This window comes from Podarcis filfolensis (assembly GCF_964270895.1).
Source record: "Podarcis filfolensis genome assembly, chromosome: 4".
Taxonomy (NCBI): domain Eukaryota; kingdom Metazoa; phylum Chordata; class Lepidosauria; order Squamata; family Lacertidae; genus Podarcis; species Podarcis filfolensis.
Genome location: NC_139607.1, coordinates 54383933 through 54390917, shown reverse-complemented (window position 1 = coordinate 54390917; position 6985 = coordinate 54383933).

Here is a 6985-nt window from a genome sequence, read left to right as displayed (position 1 = left end):
TTTTAGTCTGATTATGAAACCACTGCACAGCTCCAAATAGCAATGGCATTTGTTTGCTTCCGGTGATTGGTCTCCTGGGGGGGGGGGCGGGATATACAATCAATCAATCAATCCAATAAAATCTTATGTGTCCATGTCTCCAATACTTAAGTATTTAAATAAAGGATTTCCTGGACAAAGTCCTCTGGTTTCCCATTTTTCCATCTGGACCTGCTTACCTGAAAAGTAAGCAAATATCAATAGACAATTATAATCGCAGGAATAGAAGTGGGTCCCAAAAACACAGATCTCAGGAGTCAAATACCCAAAGGTGCATCTTCAGCAAGGTATAAAGCATTTCTATATTTGTTCATTTCATTGAAGATGCTTGTTGCTAGCATCCGTCTGCCTCAAGAGACAATAGAGTGTGCCTCGGGGGGAGTCAAACCACTGGAGAATCACAGTGCCTGCTGTGGATGTAGAAACTGGTGACTCATAACTGCTGCCTCCTGTGTTGTTTTTGCTGCAGGTTTTGCCAGGAGGCGGCATATAAGATGCCAGCTAACCGTCGTGGGGACTCTTTACTCTTTAACCTTTACTCTTTAACCTTTTCTTCTCCCAAAGATACCCCACTAAACACAGGGTATGAATTTTATCTCAGGGTTTACTCCCACAGATATACTAATGAATGAGTATAGCCATAAGACAGCCAAGGTTTGGAATCAGAGTTCTCCTTCTCCTAGATAGGCTAGGTTGACGGGCCCCATCTGCCCCTCATTTCCCAATAAAGCATATCCAGTAAGTGCCTTCTTTGCTGTTGGACCCGCTAATGGTCTTGTCCAATCAATCCTCCAGAGCCTGTATTTATATACAGGGGAAGTCCCTAACGCACTGAGAGTTTGAGACCCATGAGCTACCCTCACCTGGTTTAGCCAGCCAGTTGAAGCCATTTCCTGGGCTGTGGCTGCTGTCACATGCTCACAGCTTTTAGGAGCCACAGGTCATGCTATGCCTGGACAAATAAGAGGATTCTGTTTCCAAGGATACATTTTCAATATCAAGGAAGTGTCAGAGAAGGGAAACCAGACTGGGAATTCAGACTGGAAACAACTCATTTGTAACTTTGTGTTCATTGTCTCATTTTAGTTTCTTTCACTCAGTTTACGCACAGCAATTTTTTCCTAAGTACATCTAAATTTAGTATAGGTCAATAAAAGCTCTAGGTTTTGTTTCAAAATAGCAAAGGTAAATCTAATTTATTGTTGTCCCTGATCTGCTGTTAGAGGGATTCTTTCTGAAGTTGAAAGAAGAGGGAGAAATGCTGGCTGTTGCCTTGATGTAAGAGGTGGACAGAAGATTAATTTCTCCAAATCTGTTTTGCAGATTAAGAAAATTGAAATTTCTGAAAAACTTGGTTGAAACCTTTAGACATTACTGTTTATGAGGGACTGCTTCTAGAAAAGCAAAATCACCACAACTAAAAATATTCACTTCTCAGCTACTTAATTGCATATATCATGCACTCATTCATAGGAACAGTACAATATATTTTGTTGCCTAAGGTGAAGGGGCAAATGATACTGCCACCCACTTCTAGAGTCAATGTACATAGTATCCAAAATCATCCATATTGCACTCACAAGCATCTGCTTTCCAAGAATCAGTCAAGACAAACTTACTGGTTCAACTCCAGCCTGCATCTCTGCTGGTGTCTGTCCAGACATCCACCAATTTACTGCTTCCTGACTTCTTTTAGCTGGGATATGGTAGCTGGGTAGCTGAACTCATAACCTATTGGGAATCTCAGGTAGGATACAAACGCAGTGGAAGTTGCTTCCAGTACCAGTCACCCCATGGAAACAGCTTTAGGTCCAAATGGTTTATTGTTGCAAAAGACAAGCCTCAGTAAAATAGTTCTGGACATAGTTATATACAGCTTGTAGGTTTTTGCAGATACAGATTTAGGCAGATACACACAAGTTCAGATGCGTGTGGGATCAAATTTTCAGTTAAGTTGGCTGCTATTCAATATGAAACAAAATTCATTTTTTTTATTTAATGTTAATAATTAATTTTCTTCCATGATCATCTTTCTCTGAAAACGCAGTAGAAACAAGTTTGGCCAATACTACCTATAGATACAAATGTGGAAGTGTGAGGCACTCTCAGTCAGAGGGTACTTATTTGGAAGAACACATGTATAAAAAAGGCAATCACATTTAGACCTCATCTTCACTTATCCTGTTTCCTCTGGAGCAGAGTTATGATTTGAAACAGGATATGCATCATACTGCAGCTATCAGAATTATCTGATCTACCCTGGATTTAAAAGGGTTTGGACACTGTGGTGACAGCCGAAAATAATGAGAATCTTTGGAGCGGCCAGGAAGGAAGGAGAAAGGTCTGATCCTTGAGCATTTAAAATTTACAGTCAGAGAAGGGATGACTGTGGTGTAATAACATAAGTGTCTAAAAGCTTCTTTAAGGCTTTACAACCAGAATCTTGTGACCCATTCTCATGCATAAAGGTTCTAATAGCAAAACTCTGCACCATCTGACAATGGGCTACTTTGAGTTACATTTCTCAAAGCATTAATGAAAGGGTTTGATGAAAACATGACCCTCCAAGAACCCTATGCTGTAGGTGGTAATAAATATGGCTTCTTCTACTGTTGTTTTTGGATCTGCGCTATCTATTTCAACACAATCAAGTTCTCAACAGCCCATAATGGTGGTAGGCTGATGCTCTCCCACTGATCCCATTTGGCCAGGCACATGTTTCACTGGCACAATGTGGAAGAGATGGTATAAAACTTCCCCATCATGTAAAGTGATTGGTCCCATGGGGTTTGACTGATCTGCTTGGATGCCACATCATTCAGAGGTAAATTGGTCCAGTGACTCAAGTACACCATGTGGGTCAGACAGAATCTATGGCAGTTCAGTTCAGTAATGAAACTCATATAAATCACCAAAGCACTCCAGAACGAGTCCTCACACCTTGGACAGATTGGACTTCTGAAGCCAGTGGTGCTGAGAATTTTATCACATGTCAGGCAGTGATGTTTGGTAAAATGATCAGCATCCCTACTCCCCACAGAGATGGGAAAGCTAGTGGTTGTATCAGGTAAGCTAGAGTCAGCCACATTTAGACTTCAGTTTCACTTATGTTCTTTTCTCTGGATTAGAAAACTCTCTTAAAGTGCTCCGAGGGGTCAGACTGACACGACACTTTAAAAGCAGTGGGGGTATGATTTGGAAATGCTCTTCTTGGCATCAGCTGTGCGAAGAAAATAAGTTCTGCAAGTTTGCAACTGATCCTATGTGTGGACAGCACTCGTTGGATACTGCTCTGTGATGTCCCCAATTAACCTCACTGTCCTCTGCAAATTCTGGAGCAGTTTGTACTTTTTAAAAAAGGATAACATTACTATTTCTATTGATAAATTTATTACAGCAAAAGATATATGTGGATATGTACCCATCGCTTTTTAAGTGAAAATTAAAAGCAGGCAGCCTGTCTGAAATGAGTGGGGAGTGGGGGTTAAGAATAACAGCTGAACCAGCATTCAGCTTGCTGGTATGTACTTCTTCTAAATCAGCCTTTGCCAAACCGGGACCTCTGGTTTGGGGCTGATGGGGCCTGTAGTCCAAATCTTCTCGAGGATACCAGGTTGCTGACGCCCTTTCCTTTCAGCTGAGAAATCCACTATAAGTTCTCATTCTTTACTATGTTGTCTTTAACCATAAACAAGCCTTACTTAGCTTGCTAGGTGGAGGTGAAGACAGAATGGGAAAACCCCACGAAGCTCCTCAAAGGAGGAGCATTTACTAGTGACAAATAAATTAAATTGAATTTTGTCAGTCTTTTTCTTCTTCTTTTCAATCTTTATTTTAAAGCGCATCTGTGATTTTATTAAATGTCCTTTAGTGTGAATGGCAACATTCACAATTTTCGTTCAGACATGATCACTGAGCATATCAGTGGTTATGTCATTCAGGGTCATGCCTTGAAACAGCTATGCCTCCTTGATAATAAATTGAATGTAAGACTAAACTTAAGAAGGAAGCATATGCTGCACTTCTAACCCCACCCCATCGGAATGTGTTGGGACAAACTCCAAACACCTTCACGGACCTATTTTTCAGCTGTTGCCTCAATTATTCAGAGTGTTCCTTCATCTGTTGACATGATCACATATTGCAGTTTTCATTTATCCTCCCTGGGCCCAACTTTCCTTCCTGTAAAACTGCATAATCTAGAAACTGAACTGTTATGAAACCACAAGGATAATTCAATAAACACATTCACTATAACAGCGCTCTTGCCAAGTATTGCCATGGCTACAATGTAAAATAAATGGCTTGTTAAAGGAAATAACAGATAATGCACCTGATTTGATTCTGCATATAAATCCCCGTTTCAATAGAAGTTTCAGCAAAAGGACACTGCTACTGTTTCCAAGGCCACATTCACACAAGAAACTGGTTAAGTAACCTTGAATCAGCTGCCTTAATCAACATTTTGTATTTGTGTCTAACCTCCTGCTGCCACACTCTAGACGTAGAGCACAGAAAAGCAGAGCACTTCAGGTCCATGCTTTGATTTGTGCACAGATTGGGCCTGAAAGTAATTTCTGATCTACTCAGGTGAATGAAGTTTGCCATATGTGTAGAGCTGAAAAAGGTGCAGGAAAGAGCAATCAAAAGGGGATGGAGCAACTCCTATGTGAAGAACAGTTAGACCATCGGTAGAGGGGGTTAGCTTAGGAAAAAACATGAGGGAAAGGGGACATAATACAGATGTATAAGTTAGGCAGTGAGGCTGGAGGCAGTGGCAGATCTGTGGATATCAGGCTGGGATGGAAAAGGACGATGAAGAAGCAGCAATGGCCAATATTGGATAGTTTGAACACACTTCACACCATGCCATTGTTGTTCCAAAAGGAACAAGTGATCTTCACTTGTTAAGTTGCTAAGCAGCTTTCTTCTGGAGTTCTGGACTTCCCAGAGGCATTTGGTTGGCCACTATGAGAACAGGATGTTGAACTAAATAGGCCATTGGCCTGATCCAGTAGGCTCTTCTAATTATAGAATTGTAGAGTGGGAAGGAACCCTGAGGGTGTTCTTATGACTCTCTGCCATTGGTTGACTGCTGGCATGTAGAATCACAGAGGCTTAAAGAGAAACTAGTCTGATACTCTTTGTTTTGTGATAGTAAGGTGGTTCATGGGCTACATGGCCATTATAATCTGGCCTGTGGTGGGAGCGTATGCAAGTGTTAGGATAGGTGTTAGGATAGGTGATTTGAGAGATAGAATAGGATAGGATTCTTACTTCAGTCCCATTTCTATTCAAAATTTGAATTAGTCTTGTGGTTAAACTTCTACAGTGGTCTTTGGGGCACCATGTCCTTCAATAAAATCTGATTTTAAGCTGTATTTCAGTCAGTCGCTGGATTTTATGTTTTAATGTATTGTATATTTTGATGTTAGCCACCCTGAGCCCGGTTTGGCTGGGGAGGGCAGGATATAAATAAAAATAAAAATAAAAATATTATTATTATTATTATTATTATTATTATTATTATTATTACTACTACTACTACTACTACTACTACTACTACTACTACTACTATGGAAATAGTCCAAATTTATGCAGGGAAAATACAGGAATGTGAAAAAGCATGAGAATAGCAGATAATCATATCACCAAAAAAAACAGCAAAGGTCATATTAAGGGATACTATCTGCCCAGTTAGCAGATTTCATTGATGTAAATAACGCATGGTTCTTCAGAATGATCTAGAAAAAGTAATTACACAGGCAATTTAAAATGTGTATAAACTTTAGCATGGAAGCCAGTAAATATAATCTGATATACCTCTTGTTCTTGTCTTCTGTTAAGGTTTCAGAAACAAAACATACAATCCATTCTTTGCAGTTTGTTTAATCGGATAAAAACTAATTATTATGGTACTTGTGGCTTTTATTTGAAAGAGTTTGGCATGTCATTGGGGAAATACAATCCGCTTCAAATAACTTTGCATTGTTCATGCATTACATTTTTCAAAAAAGATGCAATGTAAAAGAGCCAAACACTTTGAACTGCATGTCCATCAATGTTTAGTTTGAAAATCTATGTATTGGAGAGTCTACTAACCATATTTACTCAAAACTAAATCGTATTGAATTCAGTGGGGCTTACACCCAAGTAAGTGCAGTGTTTGGCCCCATCTGCACTAAACATTTAAAGCAGTATCATACTACAGTGGTACCTTGGTTCTCAAACTTAATCCATTCCAGAAGTCCATTCCAAAACCAAAGTGTTCCAAAATCAAGGCACGTTTTCCCATAGAGAGTAATGCAAAATGGATTAATCCGTTCCAGACTTTTAAAAACAACCCCCAAAACAGCAATTTCAAATGATTTTACTGTCTTACAAGACCATTAAAATGAAAGCAATAAACAATGCAGTGCAGTCACACAATCAATCAGTAGCTGAACTGGGTTCCACACAGTCACAAAAACAAAACAAAAAAGAGCCACAAAAACACAAAATAAATAGCAAAAACAGACAGACCTAAGTGTAACACTCAAAACAGAAGTGGAAGTGTGGCATTCAAATTGGAAGCATGTATGGTTTCTGAAAAAAGTTCGCAAACCAGAACACTTACTTCCGGGTTTGCAGTGTTTGGGTTCCCAGTTGTTTGAGAACCAAGGCGTTTGAGAACCAAGGTACCACTGTACTTTAAACAGCCATGGTTTCCCTCAAAGAATCCTGGGAACTGTAGTCTGTTAAAGGTGCTGAAAGTTATTAGGAGAGGCCTATTCCCCTCACAAAGCTACAATTCTCAAAGTGGTTTAACAATCCATCCCGCTTCCCATGGAACTTTGTTCTTTTAAATTAGTCAATAAAAAAAAGTCTGCAGGATGTTTTGCAGATAACTTTTAGTAAAAGGTCGGAGGGGGAGTATTGTCCACAAAAATGCAGAAATTATGTTGTC